This window comes from Mustela nigripes, chromosome X (genome assembly GCF_022355385.1).
Source record: "Mustela nigripes isolate SB6536 chromosome X, MUSNIG.SB6536, whole genome shotgun sequence".
NCBI classification, from domain to species: domain Eukaryota; kingdom Metazoa; phylum Chordata; class Mammalia; order Carnivora; family Mustelidae; genus Mustela; species Mustela nigripes.
Window position 1 is genome coordinate 79,222,004 of NC_081575.1, and position 22,481 is coordinate 79,244,484.

Consider the following 22,481-nt stretch of genomic DNA (forward strand, 5'->3'; position numbering starts at 1 on the left):
TTATCATATGGTTTCACTTATTTGTGGAGCATAACAAGTAGCATGGAAGACATGGGGAGTTAGAGAGGAGAAGGGAGTTGGGAGAAATTGGAAGGGGAGGTGAATCATGAGAGACTATGGACTCTGAAAAACAATCTGAGGGGTTTGAAGTGGCGGGGGGGTGGGAGTTTGGGGTACCAGGTGGTGGGTATTAGGGCATGGGTTGCTTGGAGCAATGGGTGTGGTGCAAAAATAATGAATACTGTTATGCTGAAAATAAATTTTAAAAATATATAAAAGATGGAATCTAAAATAAAATAAAGTGGCAGAAACATGGACTTCTGGAAGGCTTTGTTGGTTAAGTGTCTGCCTTTGGCTCAGATCATGATGCCAGGTTCCTGGGATCTATTCCCATATCAGGCTCTTTCCTCAGCAGGGAGCCTGCCTCTCCCTCTGCCCGCCACTTCCTTGTTCCTACTCTGTATTTCTTTGAAAAATAAATAAAATGAATAAAATGAATAAAAACCTTAAAACAAATAAAATAAAGTAAAGAGGAAGAAACAAACTGATAGCATTCCAAGATGATATAATTGTGCATGTTGAATCTCAAAATGGATGTTGTCATACGCTTATTAAATCATACGTAGCAAGGACGCTGGATAGAAATTCAAGTTACAAGTATATCTGTGTATATCATCTGCATCAGAATATAAATTTTCAAAAAATGACATAATTTTTGGCAGCACCTACTAGTTAGACTAAGTTTTTCTTTAAAGATTTATTTGTTCATTTGAGAGAGTGAGAGAGAGAGAGAGAGAGAGAGATGCAGGGAGGGAACAGGGGCAGGGGCAGAATCTTTCAAGCTGACTCCCTGCGGAGCATAGGGCCCATCTCGGGGTCCATCCCATGACCAATGGATTATGACCTGAGCTGAAGCCAAGAATCAGTGGCTTAAGTGACTGAGCCACTCAGGCACCCACTATGTGGAATACGTTTAACAAAGATTTTAAAAGATTTATTGGACAAAGTTTATAAAACTTTATTGAGAGAATTTCAACAATGAAGTACCCCCACATAAGTGTAGTTTGCATGTTCCAGCTTGTCCTTGTTTAAATCTGGGGCTGTCCTTCACCTGTAAGATAGAATAGTTGGAAACTTTATTCCGGAGACTTGTATTTCCAGTAAATTAATGGTACAGGAAGTACGCCATAGTTTCCCCCTTTTTAAAGATAGAAGTCCAAGCATATATTTCACCAAACCTTTTTGAACTTACCACACTTTCTACTGGCACAACAAAACAAAAAGACAGTACACTTTCACAACACACAAAAGGAAATGAGCCTTTACAGATGTAGTGGGGAAAAAGGGCCATCTGTACCCCAATGTTCATAGCAGCAATGGCCACGGTCGCCACACTGTGGAAAGAACCAAGATGCCCTTCAATGGACGAATGGATAAGGAAGATGTGGTCCATATACACTATGGAGTAATATGCCTCCATCAGAAAGGATGAATACCCAACTTTTGTAGCAACATGGACAGGACTGGAAGAGATTATGCTGAGTGAAATAAGTCAAGCAGAGAGAGTCAATTATCATATGGTTTCACTTATTTGTGAAGCATAACAAATAGCATGGAGGACATGGGGAGTTAGAGAGGAGAAGGGAGTTGGGGGAAATTGGAAGGGGAGGTGAACCATGAGAGACTATGGACTCTGAAAAACAATCTGAGGGGTTTGAAGTGGCGGGGGGTGGGAGGTTGGGGTACCAGGTGGTGGGTATTAGAGAGGGCACGGATTGCATGGAGCACTGGGTGTGGTGTAAAAAACAATGAATACTGTTATGCTGAAAATAAATAAATAAATAAAAATTTAAAAAATAAAAAATGTCGTTTCAAATAGAAAGCAGAAACTGCATGCAGTTTCAGAAAAACTCCTAACAGCATGCAAGGAATTGAAAAACACAAGAAATTTACATGTAAGTCTCATTTAAAGGCTTCAACTTGAAATAATATTCTAATATATGATGCTGAAGGAATAATGCCAATTTGGTTACTGCTTCAGTGATGTTAGTAGAGAAAGGAGTACCACATGGAGTTTATACTTGGTTATGGTTACGTGGAAAACTGTTTTTGACAGCTAGTTTATCCCTTATGTCCTGTGTTAAGCATGGTAACCATTTGCCTTAATGGTGTTTGCCTTAATGGTGTTCCAGTTGGTAAAATAGATTATATGGTCACACACTTCACACGTGTCAGAATGGGTGATGTTAACAACACAGGAAACAAGAGATATAGGTGAGGAGCTGGAGAAAAGGGAACCCTCTTACGCTGTTGATAGGAATGCAAACTGGTACAGACACTGTGGAAATGAGTATGGAGGTTCCTCAAGAAGTTAAAAATAGAAATACTGTGTGACTCAGGAGTTACACCAGGAGGTTTTTACCCAAGGGACCCAACAGATACAGGTCGAAAGGGTACAAGCACCCCAATGCTTATAGCAACATTATCAATAATGGCCAAACTATGGAAAAAGCCCAAATGTCCATCGACTGATGAATGGATAAAGAAGAGGTGGGGTGTGTGTGTGTGCCACACACACATACAGTGGAATATGACTCAGGCATCAAAATGAATGAAATCTTGTCATTTGCAATGATATGCATAAACCTAGAGTGTGTTATACTAACAGAAGTTGTAAGCCTGACAGAGAAAAAACAAGTAACATGATTTCACTCATACATAGAATTTAAGAAACAAAACAGATGAACATATGGGACAGGAGAAAAAAAGAGAGAGACAGAAGCAGACCATGGGACTTAGCTGTAGGGAACAAACTGAGTGTCGATGGAGGAAGATGGGTCGACAGTGGGCTAAAAGGTTGATGGGCATTAAGGAGGGCACTTGTGGTGATGAGCACTGAGTGTTGTATGTATGTGATGAATTTCTGAATTCTACTCCTGAAACCAATATTACACTATCTGTTAATTAACCAGAATTCAAATAAATATTGGGGAAAAAAAAACGAGAATAGGGATCCAGGTCTCCACAGAGAAACACAAATAGCCACCATTGTGCATTTTTTGTTCAAAGTGGCAAAGGAATCTCAATTCACATGTTAAAATTAGACCAAAGATGTTACCAGATTAAAAAACTCATGCAACATCTCATGGAACATCTCTGTATTCTATGTATGGTACCAACAGACTCACACAATACAAATATCAGGATTAAAAATGATATCTGAAATATATATATATACTATATATAAGTATATATATAGTATATATATATAGTATATATATATACTATATATATATACTATATATATACTTACACATACATACACACACTTCTGAATACCCACACACATATGTAAAGACAGGTTCAGAAGTTAAGGGATTCTCAGAGAGTCACACAAGTTACCTTAGAGCGGGTGGTAGAACCTCCCTCAGTGCCTCAGCATATTTCATACTAACTGATATTGAATCCATATATATTTTGTGTTTGATAAAAGCAGAACTTACAGCAGGATCTGAATATTATTAGCTATTCGTTGAAGTATTTACATGCAAAACAAGAAAAAGTTTTCATATTTTACAGTATAATAAGGCTTTGACCCAATTTGTTTCTCTGTATACTAGGGTATAAGTCAGGCCGTCAGGATGTTTGGGTCTCAACTACTTGGGAAAGTATCTTCATATGTAAAGTCTGTTATTAATTTATCATTAAAGTTATTACAGATAAATACAAGATACTCAGGAAAAGACCCTCATACTTTGCACTGTCAATGGATAACATACGGGCTTCTGGCATTTTAATGGGCTCTAAAAATGGCAGATTTCTCCCCTTGACATCAGGGTGATATCCAGTTACACGCCCAGCCTCTGCCTGAGGCAGCTTCTGGAGATCAGCTTTCAGGTCCAGTCCTTGAAACACAAAGGTACTCAATTGAAGCAGTAAATATGAAATACAAATGAAGCTTATGGTCTAGTGTGATAAAAAAAAAAATAATGTGATGGAAAAATGCATTTCACACCCTTGTTTTCCACAAGTGTGTTGTGCTTTATTTCAAGAGATACTGTAAAGATTAAACCCACTGCACTTCGTTTCCTTTCTATTACCATAGTGTTCTAGGAATAGAGAGCATCAACTAGCTAAGAAATCAAGTCTATATCATGCGTAAGATTTTATTTAAAAGTACAATGGGGTTTTCTGAAGGATGAGCTGTGTGTATTTGTGGGCCTCTAACAAATCCCATCCTGGTGACATCCATTCCCTACTAGAGCAACCTGCAAGGTATTTTGTCAAATTTCCCTAGTCAGATTTCAGGGCAAAGTCCCTCTGTATACCTTAGGATAAAGGAGTCACATATAGAACAAAGTTCCAAAAGTAACAGCAAAACATTAGTGATTAACAGTCCAAATTGTGTCTTACAGTAAGAATAAAAGGAGGAGGGTGGAAAGACTCAATGGACTTTGTTGTCAGTCGCATTGTGGAAACATCTTAACAGTGACTCCCTAAAATAATCCATGCCTGAATGGTGTCAATAATTTACGATGAGTACTTGATGAAAATGCTCTATTTGGAAGACATTCATTTCTTCTTTCACGATCATTGTAAGATACATTTCATTTTCCTAATCATAAAAGTATTTACACACCTATCAAAGCAGCGTAATAATCATACTAATATAGTGACCCCAATGCCAGTTTCTTGAATTATACAGCTCTTATGAAACGTACCATATCAAATGATGAACGACACCGTGGTTTTCATTCATTGAGCTCTTTTCTGGAGTTCCTGTCCTGCTCCACTGAACTGCATTAATTCCTGTGCCAGTAGTAAGCTACTTTACCTTACAGACACATTTGAGTAGTAAGCATTCTATAGAGAACCACACTCCCTTGTTTGTATAGCAACACAGACGGTAGGAAGAACACAAACCTCTTTTAAAATTCTTCTGTTAAGTAATCTCTACACTAGTATGGGCCTTGAACACTCCACCCCAACATCAAGACTCACACGTTCTACAGACTGAGCCAGCCAGGTTCCCCAAGAACACAAACCTTGTAATGAAATATGCACTGAGTCTCCATGTGTCAAGCAGTCTTTGGGAAACCACAAACCCTGAGCCTTAGTTTTCTCATTTCTAAAATGCAGCTCCCATCCCTAGGCAAATCGGCATTATTCCTCACGTTGTAGGGTATGCTGACTTGGCACTCTGCCTGTGCTGCTGAAAACTGCTTGTGCTTTCCATGAAATGAGTGAAAAGGCCCCACAAAAATGTGCTAAGAAGATCAAATTAAACTAGGGAAATGATGTATAGTTTGTAGTTAAACATTTTCCTCCCCTTTAGAAAAGACTGCATTTTCAGGCACACCAATTAATTCCTGAGGGAAAAAGGGAAAGTCATTATGGTGAAGGGCTACATGAAACTGCACAATGTACACTCTTCACATTTTCAACCCATCTTCAGGAAATGACTGAGATTCCCTTCACATGTTTTCTTTCCTCCTGTCATGGTTTGTCATAATGCACGATGCACACATACACTCCCTTGCTCCAACGGACATCCTTCTTCCCTTTCCCTTCACCTTGAGCCCCAGGTGTTCCTTCCACGTCCTTCCCTGGTTCAGGTTTCATATCTCAGCTCTCAGGTGGTGCATCCTTTTGTTTTGGTTTCTCTTCCCTGGGTTGTTGTGCCTAGGGGTATGTGTGTATAAGGGCCAATAAAAAGTTGTGTGGTTAATACATGCTAACAGTGTAAATAGACATCAGACATTTGGATATCAAATAATGAACAAGCATAAAGACACTCCCACTTCATGATTCTATGTGCTTGTTCTGAAAAATGACTCTTACCACAGAGAGGCTACTGCAACAGGAGGTAGCCACCAGCACTTTGGAGTCTACTGTAAACTCTGCTGGGATGGATATGCACAATCTGTGCTTAATAAGCATGGCAAAGAAGACACAGACTGTATTTCCACAGGCACCAGAAATTTGGAATCCTCCTGGTTCATTGTTTCCCTCCCTTAATCAGCAGAGAAACTTTTATCACTGTATCTGTTTTCGGTTGGTATCTCAACAAAACGTCCAGAGCAATAAAAGTATGGTAGCCTAAATCATCCAATATGGAAATACACCCGCACGCTGCTTAGACCCTGGGTCATCTTTTCTGTTTAGATTTGGATCTTGATCTGACTCGGCCACTCATAGTTCACGCTGAAAGTAGAATACTGGTATTTGAAAAATGTAATACAAAGGAGAGGTATACTACTTCCAAGGCCTCGGGTTTAATCTGTCTTATTTTGAGAATATGTCATATTATTGTTATGTCTGCACTAGAAAGGTTCAGGTGTCTGGTCACGAAACAGATTCAGTGGCCGGGTCCTCCTTGACACTGTACACCGTGCACTGCAAATCTTGGGGACCCAGTTACAAGCCCCCAGTGTTCCGCTGTTCCTTGCTTTCTCTATACCACCTGCTCTACCACCTCCCAGGGTCCGAAAGAGGACCTGGCCTCTGTGCTCTTCAGGCAGGTGCTCCCGGAGGCAGACACCTCAACTAACACCCCCGCTACCCAGTCCTCGCCCTGTCTTCACCTCCCCTCCTCGGCCCACCTTCCCTGCTTGCCCAGTCCCCACTACAAGGACGAGCCCAATGGCGGCAGAGACGCCTGTAAGGAGAAGGGCTCTAACTCCTTGGTACTTACACCTAGGACGCCACAGTTCTACTGTCCCCACCTACCCCAAGGCCACTAACGCCCTCCCTATCCTCGCTCACACTTAAACTCCTGGAAGGACTGACGTGGGGACTTAACAGTTGAATCAGGTAGCGAGAACGCTCATAGCACAGAGAACACGACCACCTCCATCGAACTCAGCTCTGCGCTCAAAAAGTGGGCAGCAATGCACATGCCCAGCGATAGTTGCGCACAGCATTGAGCATGGGCACGCTTTGCTCACAGCAATGAGCATGCGCACAGAGTCGGGGGCGTGCAGGGTGGGCTGAGCTTTTCCTGCCTGTGCTGCTGCAGACACTCGCAATCACGGGGTCCACCGAGGAGAAGAAAAGAGGCTTGAGCAGTCTCTTTTTCAAACCACCCAGTCTCTCCTATGCATCCAGATACTTTGGGGACACACAGCCCCAGCTTACCCTGAGTGGACAAGGTGTCTCAGAAAAAGCGCTGAGCCGGAAATCAATAGGAAGCATTTTAATCCGAGATTGATGCAGGCTTCAGTAAGTCATTTCCTTCTTTGCTTTTGGGCGTTGTGTCACTTGAACGAACTGGCTCACCTCTGTATGATAAATCATTAACACCGGTTTTCCTTAGGCTTTGGTTGCACTACAGCACCTTGACATCTCTGCACTGGTAGCTCCTTTCTCCCCGTGAAACTGTATTCATTTGGTCCGTGTATGTTTCAGAAATACCCAGATATTGGTCCTGGGATTTAGCCTCAGTCCATGGTCACATGGTATACAGCAGTAGTGTCTATGCTCCTCAAATTCTGTACTTCCCAAATCACAGCTTTGCTGAAGAAGGAAACATGTCCCTATAACTGCTGGGTTTTACTCAGATTATTGCCACCTTAAAGTGGGAAACAATATAAAAGGATGGCAATATACACCCTTTTATATTGGATATATAAATTTATATTGGATAAATAAATTGGTGTTAAAATGTGGGGTTTTAAAAGCAGTTGTGAGTTGCTCATGAACTCTTGTAAGATCAGATATCTCATGCATACAAAGTCACGATTTGTCAGCCAGGTGTGCATATTGTCGAGTGGGGGCGATTGGATTCCACAAGTGAGAAGATACGTGGGGCTCAGGATTGCCTTGCTTGTTTCTTGGACTTGAGGCAGGGCTGTCCATCTTGAAGACTTTTTTGCCCTGCTGCTGCTGCCAAAGAAAAACCTCTGGCTTCTTTGGAGCCCTATGTGCAGAGATCCTAATTCCCTGATGTGACTCTGTGCTGAAGCCTCATGTGCCTGCTGTGGGCCCTCTCAGTCTCAGAAGGAGCAGTGCTGCACTGAAAGCAGGCACAGGCTGAGTGAACAGGACTGAGGCTCTGGGTCGGTTGCGGATTGAAGACACCCATGCCTGACCCCAAGAACTGGGGGCACATCATGGAAGCTGCTTGGACTGTCCAAGTCACTGCACCAGGAAAAGGGCTGGTTCTCTGAGGGGCCCACCTAAAACCGACCTTTACGTTAGGCCTACATTTCTGAGGCAGAGGCTAGTTGCATTCCTAATTTTTGGTTCCTGCCACAACTACAAGATGAGGGGGGGCACATCACTGTGTGGATGACCCTCCATCCACTCGTGACAGATCGGGATATCGCACTGCTCTTTCCACTTTCTAGAGTAATAGAAGTATGCAACAATGGACTGATTAGCCTGATACTACTTCCCTCACCTTTTTTTTTTTTTTGGTGTACACACCTTATAAAGGAAGCTTGTTTATTCAAGGCACATGTTTCCAGCAATGGATTAATCTTTTACAGCCTAATCACTAAGTAAATGCAAGAGACAAGAGGGTCATGAAGTTATGTAACTCGTTCCAATGTGGATTTTTATCTTTATCCATCCCAGAACATGATAGGCCTTTCTAGTTGAATTATAGAAAAAGAATTTTAGGAAAACATTTTTGTCCTCTTTCTCACAACTCTTTCCTTCAAAATGTAGGAGATACTTGAAGAGATTTTGAATATTGATTTCAGGAGAAGGCACACCGATTTTCTAACAATAAAGCAAACATAAAGCATGGCAGCTGGGAAGAAGCAACGGCAGATAACAAGGACATTATAACCTCTGGTTTCCCGAATGATTCTTGGAAACCTCTCTTCCTGAAGACATATTCGCAGTGTAGCCTTTCCAATGTGCTGTGAGTACTTGGAGTGCAAACAGAATGTTGAGTCTCTAGTCCCATCTGACAGAGTTCTGACTATGGGACAAGAGGCATGGCCCCAATACCCAGACTTGCACACAAAGCACGTTCACATGCCTTCCCCCCTCACGAAGTAGAGGGACTGGTGTCATGGACAGATCAAACTGCTGGAAACTGACTGCTTCCCACAGCCCCTCTGAAACCAAGGGCTCCGAGGAATATTCCAACTTGGCGCGGAGTCCAGGAGGGGCAGGTCCCATGGCTGGAGGCCACACGAGGGCCCCAGTAACCTGTGTTGCCTGCTTCACGTATGCCCAGCTCTTGGCTCCCTATCAATTGTAAACACTGCTTCAGGAGTACCACCTGTGTGTCCTGTGTGTGTGCCCTGACCAGCCCAACACTGTCCTATCCTGAAACCTTTCCTGTCAGCATCCATGTCCTCACCAGAGTATGCTCTGCCCCCATGGGAGATAAGTCCGTTTAAAAAGGTTCATGCAGAAACTTACAGACAAATGTACCTACATTTCTAAGATAGTTTTTCATAATTAATGGGATTTGTTTAGCTGCCTGGGATGGTTACTTTTAGCTATTTGGCTAGGCTGCACTACACAGATAACTGTTCACACTGAATTCTGATGTTGACATGAAACTACTTTTCAGAGGAAATTCACTTGCTCAAGTCTAAAATTGAAATTTCCCTTTTATTTTTATTTTTTAATTTATTTTTTATTTATTTTCAGCATCACAGTATTCATTATTTTTGCACCACACCCAGTGCTCCATGCAATCTGTGCCCTCTCTAATACCCACCACCTGGTTCCCCCAAACTCCCACCCCCCCGCCACTTCAAACCCCTCAGATTGTTTTTCAGAGTCTATAGTCTCTCATCGTTCACCTCCCCTTCCAATTTCCCCCAACTCCCTTCTCCTCTCTAACTCCCCATGTCCTCCATGCTATTTGTTATTCACAAATAAGTGAAACCATATAATTGACTCTCTCTGCTTGACTTATTTCGCTCAGAAATTTCTCTTTTAAATCCCAGTTTTATTTTTAAGAAGATTTTATTTATGTATTTGTCAGAGAGAGAGAGAGAGAGAGAGAGAGAGAGAACACAAGCAGGCAGAGGCAAAGGGAGAAGCAGGCTCCCCACTGAGCAAGGAGCCCAATGCGGGACTCCATCCCAGGACCATGGGATCATGACCTGAGCCAAAGGCAGCGGCTTAACCAACTGAGCTCTCCAGGCATCCCTAAACCCCAATTTTATTTTATTTTTTTTAAGATCTTATTTATTTATTTGACAGAGGGAGAGATCACAAGTAGGCAGAGAGGCAGGCAGAGTGAAGGGGAAACAGGCTCCCTGCTGAGCAGAGAGCTCAATGCAGGGCTTGAACCCAGGACCCTGAGACCATGACCTGAGCCGAAGGCAGAGGCTTAACCCACTGAGCCACCCAGGCGTCCCTAAATCCCAATTTTAAATATACATATATTAACACACATATACGGATGCAGAAGCACACACACACACACACACACATACACACATATTCATAATGATATTCATCTCCTCTTGGTGACCCTTCTCTGGAGAATCCTGAGTAATATACCGGATCACTCCAAGACTCTTAAAGGGCATGCCTGAGATCGATAATACCACAGTGTGGGCTGGTCTCACCCCGTCGCATGGGTTCTAAGACACAGTGACCAGTGGCATTTCCTCTGCAGACTGTCAACCATTTGGCTCACTATTATGACACAGGGTTTGGTCATCTCACTTTTGAGAGTTTACTTTAATTCCACAAAGGTGGACTGGCCTCCTGCCATGCGTCAGGTCCTCTACTCTGTCCTGAGGACACCAGGAGGAGCTGTGTGTTTCCAACCCTCCAGGAAGGAGTTAAGAGTCTGGGGAGGGAAAGAAACATGGAAACAAAACTTCAGTGCACTAAGGCAATGAGCGTGGCTGGCTTTGCTAACTCACTGATGACAGAAGGTTACTAAGAATATCTCACACTTAATTTTCCCATTGGCTGACAGTACAGCCTCAAGAAAATCTATAGGGTAGGTATACTTTCATTTCCCTCATTGTGTTTCCACCAGGCCTGCACAATGACAAACGTCTTCCGATGTGTGTGTCATATCAGACACAAGGCCCAAAAAGAATTGATTTCACTGAGGTGTTTTGCAAAACAGTCATGTGTTCTCTCTACATTTCCATCCAGACAAAGGAATATGCCAGCTTCCCTCAATGTACAGGGGAGTTACATGCCTAGGAATCCAGATGATTTAAATCTCTGCAGGGAAAGGTTTGAATCCCTGCCCGTGCTCAGCTTCCAAAGACCAGTAACCCCTCCAACCCTTTCATCGACCGAAACTGTGCTCTGACTCCCGCATATAAACCACTTCCATTTGATGAGGGTGTGTTGCTGTGCACACCCGAGTTTATGGATCAGTCAGCCAGATGACACCCAGTTCATGATGGACAGCTCAGGTTGTGTGGTAGCTGGGTGGCCTATGGTCAAGTTTTCAGTCTCTATAAAGGCCCAATGGCAGGCCTAGAGCAGCTTCTCCAAAGAAGAGTAGTTATCTGAGAATGCTGCAGGGCCTTGATCCAAAAGCTCAAGGGCCTGCACTGTGATCACCCTAGAGGAGCCTGTGTGCAAGGGCTTCAAACGGCATCCCTACCTGCCACTGCCACTTCAGATACCATTGGATCTGCAGGATCATGTGGCCTAAGTGGCAGAGCTGATCGCATGGAAGCCTGAATCAGCTACAGAACCTTCTCCTGTTCTGGCCCCAATGGAACCTAGCAGCCTTTTGGGTCACTCGGTAAATGGGAAGGAGTAACATACCCAAGCAAGGAATAGGATGTCTGCAAAAGTCCACGATGCCTGCTAGGCATCGTCCTTCTGGCTCGCCTTAGGACAACTCATTTTAGCAATTTCTTCTTCAGCTTGGAAGGGATGGCACGTTTCCTGCACACTACAAAGTTCCCAGAAGTAGAAAACCTCTAAAGTTTTGTCAGATTGAATTCACAGCCTCTGACACACAAATAGCTTATCCAAGATTCTGGAGTGACTGAGCACATCTCACTTACCAGGCCAGGTACCATCATATCATCGGCATAATGGACCAGTGTGCTATACTGGGGAAGAGAAAGGTAATCAAGTACCGGTGAACTAAATGATGACAGGAAGGCAGGCAATGATACAGCATGAGTTAAGCCTTTGAGGGTGTATCGTGAGTCTTGGCAGCTGGAAGCCCACTGCCTCTGGTGGGACTTATGGACAGAAACGGAGACAAAGCCTTTTCCAGATCAATAGCTGCCAACCAGGGACTAGGCCATGTGTGAATCTGCTTGAGCAATGAAACCACATCTGGTACAACAGCTAAAATTGGATTCAGTACCCGCCTAAGTTTACAGCAACACACTGTCATTCTTCAAGATCCATCTGTCTTCTGTGGAGGCCAAGTAGAAGACCAGTACCAGGATATGGGAAAAGTCACCAAACCTGCATTTTTCAGGTCCTCGATGGAGGCATTCATCTCTCTAATGCCCCCTGGGATGAAACACTACTTTAGATTTACTCTATTCCTAGGGAGAACCAGATATAATGGCTTCCATTCAGCCTTTCCCACCATAATAGGTCTCACTCTACAGGTCAGGAAATCAATTACAAACCAAGAGCTGAGCATGCTTATTCCAATTGTGAATTCCAGACTGGGAAAATAAACACAAGATGCGTTCAGGAGCTCACTGGGCCTGCTGTTTAATGGAACCGAGCCAGAGCCCTCTAGGTCACCTGACCTCAGTGAGCCCCTGCTCAGCCTGGAGGGCCACAGAAACACTTTACCTCTCCTGGAGTCAAGTGGCACTTCAGAACCTGTGTCCAATAGTCCCTAAAAGTTGTGATTATTTCCTTTTTCCCAATGTATAGTCACCCTAGTAAAAAGTCTCTTTGGGAAGACTAGAAGAATGATTTAGAGTCTCGATTTTAAGGAGTGTATGTAGACCTTAAGAAACAAAAGAAACAGCTTTATTTATTTATTTATTTATTATTTTTATTTTTTAACCGGCAAGGTGATCTCAATAGGGAAAAAGCAGGGAACTTTCAGTTCTGGACAAGGAAGTTAGGGAACACCTAGGTAAGAGGTAGAGAACATAGGAGAGAGTCTCGCTTTTACAGGGAGAAGAGGAAGCTGGAGAAGAGCAAGTAGAAATGAGTCTTTGTCATTTCGTCTAGACCAAAATTCATATCTTTTTTGTATAGGGTTCTATTTCTTTTATAAATTTTGACACCTCCCCAAAGTAAAAACTCATGTGTAATTCTTATTTCTCAATGTCCTGTATGATGAAGTTTGGATTAGTGCTTTCAGTTGAGAGAACTTATCCATATCACTCAATTTAACACACGCCCATACTTCATCAATATGTAACCAACAGCTATTAAAGCCCTATTACTCTCTGAATTATGCAACAGACTCATGTATGTATAGTATGAAATTTCTCAAGTGCCAGTTTTGTCCATGCTGTATTGCACATCCCATTGATTTTTCATGTTTTTTAAAAAAGATATTATTTATTTATTTATTTGTGAGAGAAAGAGAGAGATGAGAGAGCAAGAGCACTGATGCATCAGCAGGCAGAGTGGCAGACAGAGGCTGAGAGAGAAGCAGGCTCCCTGCCGAGCAAGTAGCCCAATGCGGGACTCGATTCCAGGACCTTGAGATCATGACCTGAGTCGAAGGCAGCGGCCCAACCAACTGAGTCACACAGGAGTCCCTAATGTTATTTTTGCATAGGTGTAGTGTGTCTCAAAACTGCTAGTCTTAACAGACAGAAATCTTATTGTTCTACTTAGTATAAATATAACTAGAAATGTACCTGTCCATATGTTAGATGGATGGGTTTCAGTAAAAGAAAATTGTTGCCTATACTTTTACCAATTGTACTTCTTAGGAACCACTGCATATTATTCTCATTCTGAAAGATGAAAAATTTCATCAGAAAACTAAACTATCTTTAAGTGCTTCAAATGGGCATTTTCCAATAGTGAGAAACCAACTTTAAAACTTTGAATCTACTATATCAGGTTAGCAGAAGACTTCATACAAGCAAGGTCAGGACCAAGGCAGACAATAGGATTATGGAACTGAATATATCAATATGAAATTAGAGAAAAATAAAGATAAGGGTAGAGGTCTACCATAGGTGTAAGTGAAGACATGCAATGAGAGAACAAATAGAGTGCAGAAGCCGTGTTTGAACAAACAATAGCCCAGATTCTTTACAAATGAAGGAAGACATCCATACATTTCACAAACTCTGTAGACCCTCCAAAAATAATGACAAAGATAGTCACCGCACAGCATCAGATTGAAGAGTGATGATAACCAAATAGAAATTCAGTACCCCAATGTTTATAGCAGCAATGGCCACGGTTGCGAAACTGTGGAAAGAACCAAGATGCCCTTCAATGGACAAATGGATAAGGAAGATGTGGTCCATATACACTATGGAGTAATATGCCTCCCTCAGAAAGGATGAATACCCAACTTTTGTAGCAACATGGACGGGACTGGAAGAGATTATGCTGAGTGAAATAAGTCAAGCAGAGAGTCAATTATGATACGGTTTCACTTATTTGTGGAGCATAACAAATAACATGGAGGACATGGGGAGATGGAGAGGAGAAGGGAGTTGGGGGAAATTGGAAGGGGAGATGAACCATGGGAGACTATGGACTCTGAAAAACAATCTGAGGTTTTGAAGGGGCGGGGGGTGGGAGGTTGGGGGAGCCACATGGTGGGTATTGCGGAGGGCATGTATTGCATGGAGCACTGGGTGTGATGCATAAACTATGAATTCTGTTATGCTGAAGAGAAATAAAAAATTATAAAAAATAGAAATTCATAAAAGTAAGCAGGTAAAAATATACTTTAAAGTTGAGCGATATGATAGAAAAATGAAATCTAGGAGAAAAATGAAATGGAATCTTTCACAGTCTACAAAAACAGGTGTCAATACAGGATTCTATAAGCAGTGGAGATATTCTTCAAAAAGATGAATTAAAAATGTTCTCTCTCTCTCTCTCTCTCTCTCTCACACACACACACACACACACAGAATGAAAAAATTCATCACCAGCAAATGTGCACAAAGAGAAATAATCCTAAATGTTCTTTAGGTAGAAAAAATAGAACTCCAAGGTAAAACCGTATTATAGGAAATGAGGAGTGAAGAAAGGTCATGATGGGAATAAATATAAAAGAATATTGAGTGCACAATGACTATAGAAACAAAAATAATATTTTATGGATTTTCAAGTATATGTAAAAGTATCATAATGTAAATGTAGGCTGGAAGCCCAAGGGGAGAATTGTGTTTAATTATTTCACAAATCCAGCATTATAAGGGAAGTTATAGAATAAATCTTTTGCATTTGCTGTTAGTAATTCTTAAGACTGTAACAACCCAGGCATGCATATTGTAAGGTGTGTGATAGAGGAAGTACAGACTTAACAACCTCACAGAGAAAAGTGGAAACACAAAAAATATTGGAATGTTTCTATAAAGGGAAAAAGAGCCCTAAGAAGTATGAATCAAAAGATAAGATGGCAACAAGTATTGTACTCCATGTTACAATGCGGTTGATTCTAAGTACTATTTGTTTAAATTCAAGTAATTCACGCATAGTGTATTATTACCTTCAGATAGAGTTCGGTAATTCATCAGTTGCATATAAACCTCAGTGCTCATTATATCAAGTGCCTCCTTGATGCCCATCTCCACATACCCCATGACACCTCCCACATCCCCTCCAGCAATTCTTCCTGTGTTTCCTATAGTTAAGTGTCTTTTATGGTTTGTCTCCCTCTCTGATATTGTCTTAGTTTACTTGTTCCTCACTTCCCCTATGTGGCTCTGTTGATTTTTATACCACATATAAAACCGGTTTTAAATGGGTCGGAGTTTAAATTATAAGTGTGTGGAAAAAAAACACATAAATGCATAAATATATGCATCCACCCAGTCCCGTTTAGCTTTGGTTTTTTGAAGTCAGCTCCACGCCCAATGTGGAGCCCGACATGGGTCTTGAACTCATGACACTGAGATCAAGACCTGAGCTGAGATCAAGAATCAGGTGCTTAACTGACTGAGCCATCCAGGCACCCGCTTCTAGGGCCCTGTTCTTGAAATGTGCATACTGCTGTCATTTCCCGTTCTTAGAAGACACCCTAAGGATACAGCCTTGAGATAGAAATGTGGTGAAAAGACTATTTGGATGCTCTGAACCCACTGAAATCCTCTGTCTAAACATCTCAGATTTGATGGGCAGGTGTGGATATCTACTAGTCTTTTGGACACCCTACACAAGACTCGGAAATAAATTTCTTTGCTTCTTAAACTGCCACCCACCAATCTGAGGTGGTCCACCTCTTTCTTGCTTTTATCCCTGCCCTCCTCTTATGGGGAGGAGATGCGGTGTGAAGTTTAGATCACACACAGGAAGTTCCTGGAATAGGGAAGCAACACCATGGCCTGAAACACAATGACGACAGAATACATATTTTGTTTGATGTATACGTGTAATGTCAACTGACATTTAAGAAAAAAATTACTCACTTAAATAAGGCTTAATGGGTTTCAAAGCATATAGGAATAGGTTATCTGACAAGAGGAAAGTTAATGTAGAATTCAGTATTAAAAAGAACGGCAAAACCTCTGACCAAGGAACACTCTGGTAACTCCCTTATGACTCAAGGGAATCACACACAAAATAGAAAATATTTTTAATCCAATGTTAATGAAGGTGGCCCACAACTTGTATGGGGTGGAGATGAAGACACGCTTGAGAAAAAACTATAGTCAAAACTGCATAAATAAGAGAAGAATGGGTGGATAGGAATGATTTCAACCTCGACCTCAAGAAGCTGTTAAGAAGAGTATCCAATGGTGGGTGCTTGGGTGGCTGAGTTGGTTAAGTGTCTGACTCATAGTTCTGGCTCAGGTTATGACCTCAGGGTCTTGAGATCAAGCAAAGTGACAGGCTCTGCACTCAGCATAGAGTCTGCTTCAGGTCTTCTGCCTCTCCTTCTGCCCATCACTCAACTTGGGCAAGCTCTCTGTCTCTCTAGAATAAAGAAATGAAATCTTTTTTAAATTTTTAAAATTCTATTTATTTATTTGTTTGTTTGTTTGAGAGAAAGAGAGAGAGACAGAGAGAGATCACAATAGGCAAAGTGGCAGGCAGAGGGAGAGGGAGAAGCACGCTCCCAGCTGAGCAGGTTGTACGATACTGGTCTGGATCCCAGGACCCCGGGACCATGAACAAAGTTGAAGGAAGACGTTTAATGGACTGAGACACCCATTTTCCCCTGAGTAACATCTTTCTTGAAAAAAGAACATCTAATGGGAAAAACACAGTTTCTCAACAAATGGTATTGGAAAACCTGGACAACAGCATGCAAAGGAATGAAACTGGACCATTTTGTTTCACCATATACGAAAAGAAAACAGGATTATAGGGGAAGAGAAGGATAACTAAAATGAGATGAAGTCAAAGAGGGAGACACCCCACAAAAGGCTCTTAACAATAGCAAAGAATCTGTGGGTTGTAGGAGGAGAAATGTTGGGGTAATGGTGTATCTGGGTGAGGGGAATTAAGGAGGACACTTGACATAAAGAGCACTGGGTGTTTTATGAAACTGATGAATCACTAAATTCTACCTCTGGTCGTCATATTACACTCTTTGTTCACTGACTGAGTTTAAATTAAAACAATACTGGAAGTCCTAGCCACCGCAATAAGATAACAAAAAAGAACAAGGGCATCCACGTTCAGCAAGGAAGGACTAAAATTTTCACTATTCGCAGACAGCATGATACTCTATATAGAAAACCCAAATGACAACAACAATATACTGCTAGAACTGTTACGTACATTCAGTAAAGTCACAGGATATAAGGTCAAGGTCAGAAACAAGTTTCATTTCTATACACTAATAATGAAGCAACAGACAGAGAAATTAAGGAATCAATTGCATGGACACTTGCATCAAAGACCTCATGATACATAGTTAGAAACCTCATCAGAGAAGTAAGCAACTATACCCTGAATGTATAAAACCCTGGTGAAAGAAATTGAAGATGACAGAAAGGAATGGAAAACTATGCCACGGTCATGGATTAGAAGAACATACATTGTTAAGATGTCTACACTACCCAAAACAATCTACGCATTTAAGGCAATCCCTATCAAAACACCACCAGCATTTTACAGACCTAAAGCAAAAAATCCTAAAACTTTTATGGAACCACGAAAGACCCAGAATAGCCAAGGGAACCTTCAATAAGAAAAGCAAAGCTGGAGGCATCACAATTCTGGCCTTCATGTTATATACAAAGGTGTAGTGATCAGAACAAGATGGCACAGCCCCAAAATAGCCACATCAATGAATGGAATACAACAGAAAACCAAGAAAGGAAACCACATCTACCTGGCCAATTAATGTCTGAGGAAGCAGGAAAGACCATCTAGTGGAAAAAAGACAGTCTCTCTAAGGAATGGTGTTGAGAAAACTGGACAGCAACAGGCAAAAGAAGGAAACTGGGCCACTTTCTTACAGCACACACAAAAATAAATCAAAATGGATCACAAAGACCTGAACATGAGACCCAAAGCCATCAAAGTCCTAGAGAACACAACGTGTTTGATAGCAGCCATAGCAATTCCTTCAAGATATGTCTCCTAAAGCAAGGGAAACAAAAGCAAGAATAAACTATTGGGACTTCATCAAAATATCAAGCTTCTACTAGGGAAAGGAAACAATTAACAAAACTAAAGGTAATCTATGGAATGGGAGAAGGTATTTAAAATGACATATTTGATAAGAGGTTAGTATCCAAAACATATAAAGTACTTATAAAACTCAAAACCCCCAAAATGAGGAGTGCATTTAAAAAATAGGCAGAAGATTATGAATAGACATTGTTCCAAAGCAGAAAGATAAAATATCATGACCATTCCACCATTAATGTATGGTTGGTTTAAACATAGGACAATATGTATTAAATCACGTTAACCAATTAATGAAGGGGAAAATCCTACAATCATCGGAATAAAGGTACTCCAAGTGTTTGATGGAAGTCCACATATACTCAATTCAAATATTTGTAGTACAGAAGAAGAACGGAACTTATTGATGTCACAGTAAATATAGTAAAATGTTAAAGATTTTCTAATTCATCAAGAATGAGACAAGGCTGTCCATTGGGACCAGTTCTTTGTAACATGGTACTGGGTGGGTCTGTCCTATGTAAAATGAAAAAAAAGAAGGGAAAATGTTTAAAATAGCCGAAACAGGGACTTTTGGATGGCTGTCGGTTAAGTGTCTGCCTTTGGCTCTGGTCATGATCCCAGGGTATTGGGATCGAGTCCCTCATAGGGCTCCTTGCTCTGCACTGAGCCTGCCTCTCCCCTGCTTCTACTCTGTCTTTCTAAGAAAAAGAAATAAAATCGTTAAAACAAAATAAAATAAAATAAAATGGAAGAAACAAACTGGTAGTGTTCCAAGATGATGGCATTGTGCATGTTGAAACTGAAAATGGGTATGGACATACAGTTTTTAAATCATAGCATGGTTGCTGGACAGAAATTCAATGTACAGATATATCTGTGTATATCAGCCCTATCAAAATATAACATTTCAAATGATGACATTTTTAAAAATTTTATTTAAGAGAAAGAGAGAGAGATATCACAAGTAGGCAGCAGGGGAGGGAGGGCAGCAGGCTCCCCACTGAGCAAAGAGCCTGATGCTGGCCTTGATCCCAGAACTCTGAGACCATGACCTAAGCCAACCCACTAAGCCTCCCAGGCGACCCAGAATATGGTATTTTTTATAGCATCTACTACTTAGAGTAAATTTTTCTTTAAAGATTCATTTATTCATTTGAGAGAGGGAGAGAAGTAGGGAGGAAACAGGGGCACAGGGACAGAACATTTCAAGCTGACCCCCCATGGAGCATAGAGTCTGACACAGGGGCCATCCCATGACCAATGAATTTTGACCTGAGCTGAAGCCAGGAGTCAGCTGTTTAAGTGACTGAGCCACCCAGGCACCTCCTACTTGGAATAAGTTTAACACAGATTTCAAAAGATTTGTTGGAGAAAGTTCATAAAACTTTATTGAGAGAATTTCAACAGTGAAGTACCCCACATAAGAGTAGTTTGCATGTTCCAGCTTGTCCTTGTTTAAATCTGGGGCTGTCTTTCACCTGTAAGATAGAACAGTTGGAAACTTTACTCAGGAGAATTTTATTTCCAGTAAATTAATGGTACAGGAAGGATGCTATTGTTTTCATTTTTAAAAAAGATTTTATTTATTTATTTGACAGACAGAGATCACAAGCAGGCAGAGAGGCAGGCAGAGAGAGAGAAAGGAAAGCAGGCTCCCCGCTGAGCAGAGAGCCCGATGCGGGGCTTGATCCCAGGACCCCGGGACCATGACCTGAGACGAAGGCAGGGGCTTTAACCTACTGAGCCACCCAGGTGCCCCTGTTTTCATTTTTTTAAAGAGAGAATTCCAAGCATGTATTTTACCAAAGCTTTTTGAACACACCACACTTTCTACTGGCACAGCAAAACAAAAAGACAGTTCAGTTTCACAAAAAATCCCAATAGCATGCAAGGAACTGAAAAACACAAGAAATTTACATGTAAATATCATTTAAAGATTTCAATTTGAAATAATATACTAATATATGATGCTGAAGGAATAATGCCAAGTTGGTTACTGCTTCAGTGATGTCAGTAGAGAAACGAGTACCACATATAATTTATTCTTGGTTATGGTTATGTGGAAAACTGTTTTTGTCAGCTAGTTTATCCCTTATGTCCTGGGTTAAGCAGGGTAACCATTTGCCTTAACGGTGTTTGCCTTAATGGTGTTCCGGTTGGTCAGATAGATTATATAGTCACACACTTCACACGAGTCAGAATGGGTAAAATTAACAACACAGGAAACAAGAGATGTAGGCGAGGAGGGGGAATAAAGGGAACCCTCTTACACTGTTGATGGGAATGCAAACTGTACAGACACTGTGCAAACAAGTATGGAGGTTCTTCAAGAAGTTAAAAATAGAACTACCTTGTGACCCACGAGTTATACCAGGAGGTTTCTACCCATGGACACAAAGTTACAGGTCGAAAGGGTACAAGCACCCCAATGTTTACAGCAGCATTATCAACAAAAACAAAACTATGGAAGGAGTCCAAATGAATATCAACTGATTAATGGATAAAGAGGTATATGTATATGTACACGTATACGTATATCTTTCTATACACACAGTGGAATATGACTCAGCCATCAAAATGAATGAAATCTTGCCACTTGGAAGGATATGAGTATACCTAGAGTGTATTACACTAAGGGAAATAAGTCATCTAGAGAAAAACAAATAACATGATTTCACTGATATGTAGAATTTAAGAAACAAAACAGATGAACATATGGGGCAGGAGAATAAGACAGAGAGGGAAGCAGACCATGAGACTTAACTATAGAGAACAAACTGAGTGTCGATGGAGGAAGATGGGTTGATAATGAGCTACCATGTTGATGGGTATTAAGGAGAGCCCTTGTGGTGATGAGCACTGAGTGTTATATATATGTGAAGAATCTCTGAATTCTACCCCTGAAACCAATATTACACTATCTGTTAATTAACTAGCATTTAAATAAACATTGGGAAAAAAAAAAAAAACAAGAATAGGGATCCAAGTCTCCACAGAGAAATACAACAGCAACCATTGGGCTTCTTTTGTTCACAATGGCAGTGGCATCTCAATTCACATGTTAAAATTTGACCAAAGATGTTATCAGATAAAAAAACTCATGCAAAATGGAATATCTCTGTATTCCATGTATGGTACCAACAGAACCACAGAATACAAATATCAGCATTGAAAATGGTATATGTGGGGCACCTGGGTGGCTCAGTGGGTTAAAGCCTCTGCCTTTAGCTCAGGTCATGATCTCAGAATCCTGGGATTGAGCCCCACATCAGGCTCTCGGCTCTGCAGAAATCCTGCTTTCTCCTTTCTCTCTGCCTGACTCTCTGCCTACTTGTGATCTCTGTCAAATAAATAAATAAAATCTTTTAAAAAAGAAAAAGGCAGGGTCATAGGGAAGTTCTATTTTTAATTTCTTGAGGAATCTCGACACCGTTCTTCAAAGAGGCTGCACCAACTTGCATTGCCACCAAAAGTGGAAGACGGTTCCCCTTTCTCCACATCCTCTCCAACACATGTTGTTTCCTGTCTTGCTAATTTTGGCCATTCTAACTGGTGTAAGATGATATCTGAATGTAGTTTTAATTTGAATCTCCCTGATGGCTAGAAATGATTAACATTTTTTCATGTGTCTGATAGCCATCTCTATGTCTTTATTGAGGAAGTGTCTGTCCATATCTTCTGCACATTTTTTGATATGATTGTCTGTTTTGTGTGTGTTGAGTTTGAGGAGTTCATTATAGATCCTGGATATCAACCTTTTGTCTGTACTGTCATTTGCAAATATCTTCTCCCATTCCGTGGGTTGCCTCTTA

At 41.2% G+C, this 22,481-nt stretch overlaps 1 long non-coding RNA gene across 1 annotated transcript; it reads right to left on the bottom strand.

Moving 5' to 3' along the window:
* Positions 1-1,008: 1,008 nt before the first annotated feature.
* LOC132007587 (uncharacterized) lies at positions 1,009-7,354 on the bottom strand. Its single transcript, XR_009401405.1, has 3 exons — positions 7,138-7,354; positions 5,574-5,682; positions 1,009-1,111 (listed from the first exon to the last, which is right to left on the bottom strand). It is a non-coding gene; the product is annotated as an uncharacterized LOC132007587 (long non-coding RNA).
* Between the last annotated feature and the right edge of the window lie 15,127 nt (positions 7,355-22,481).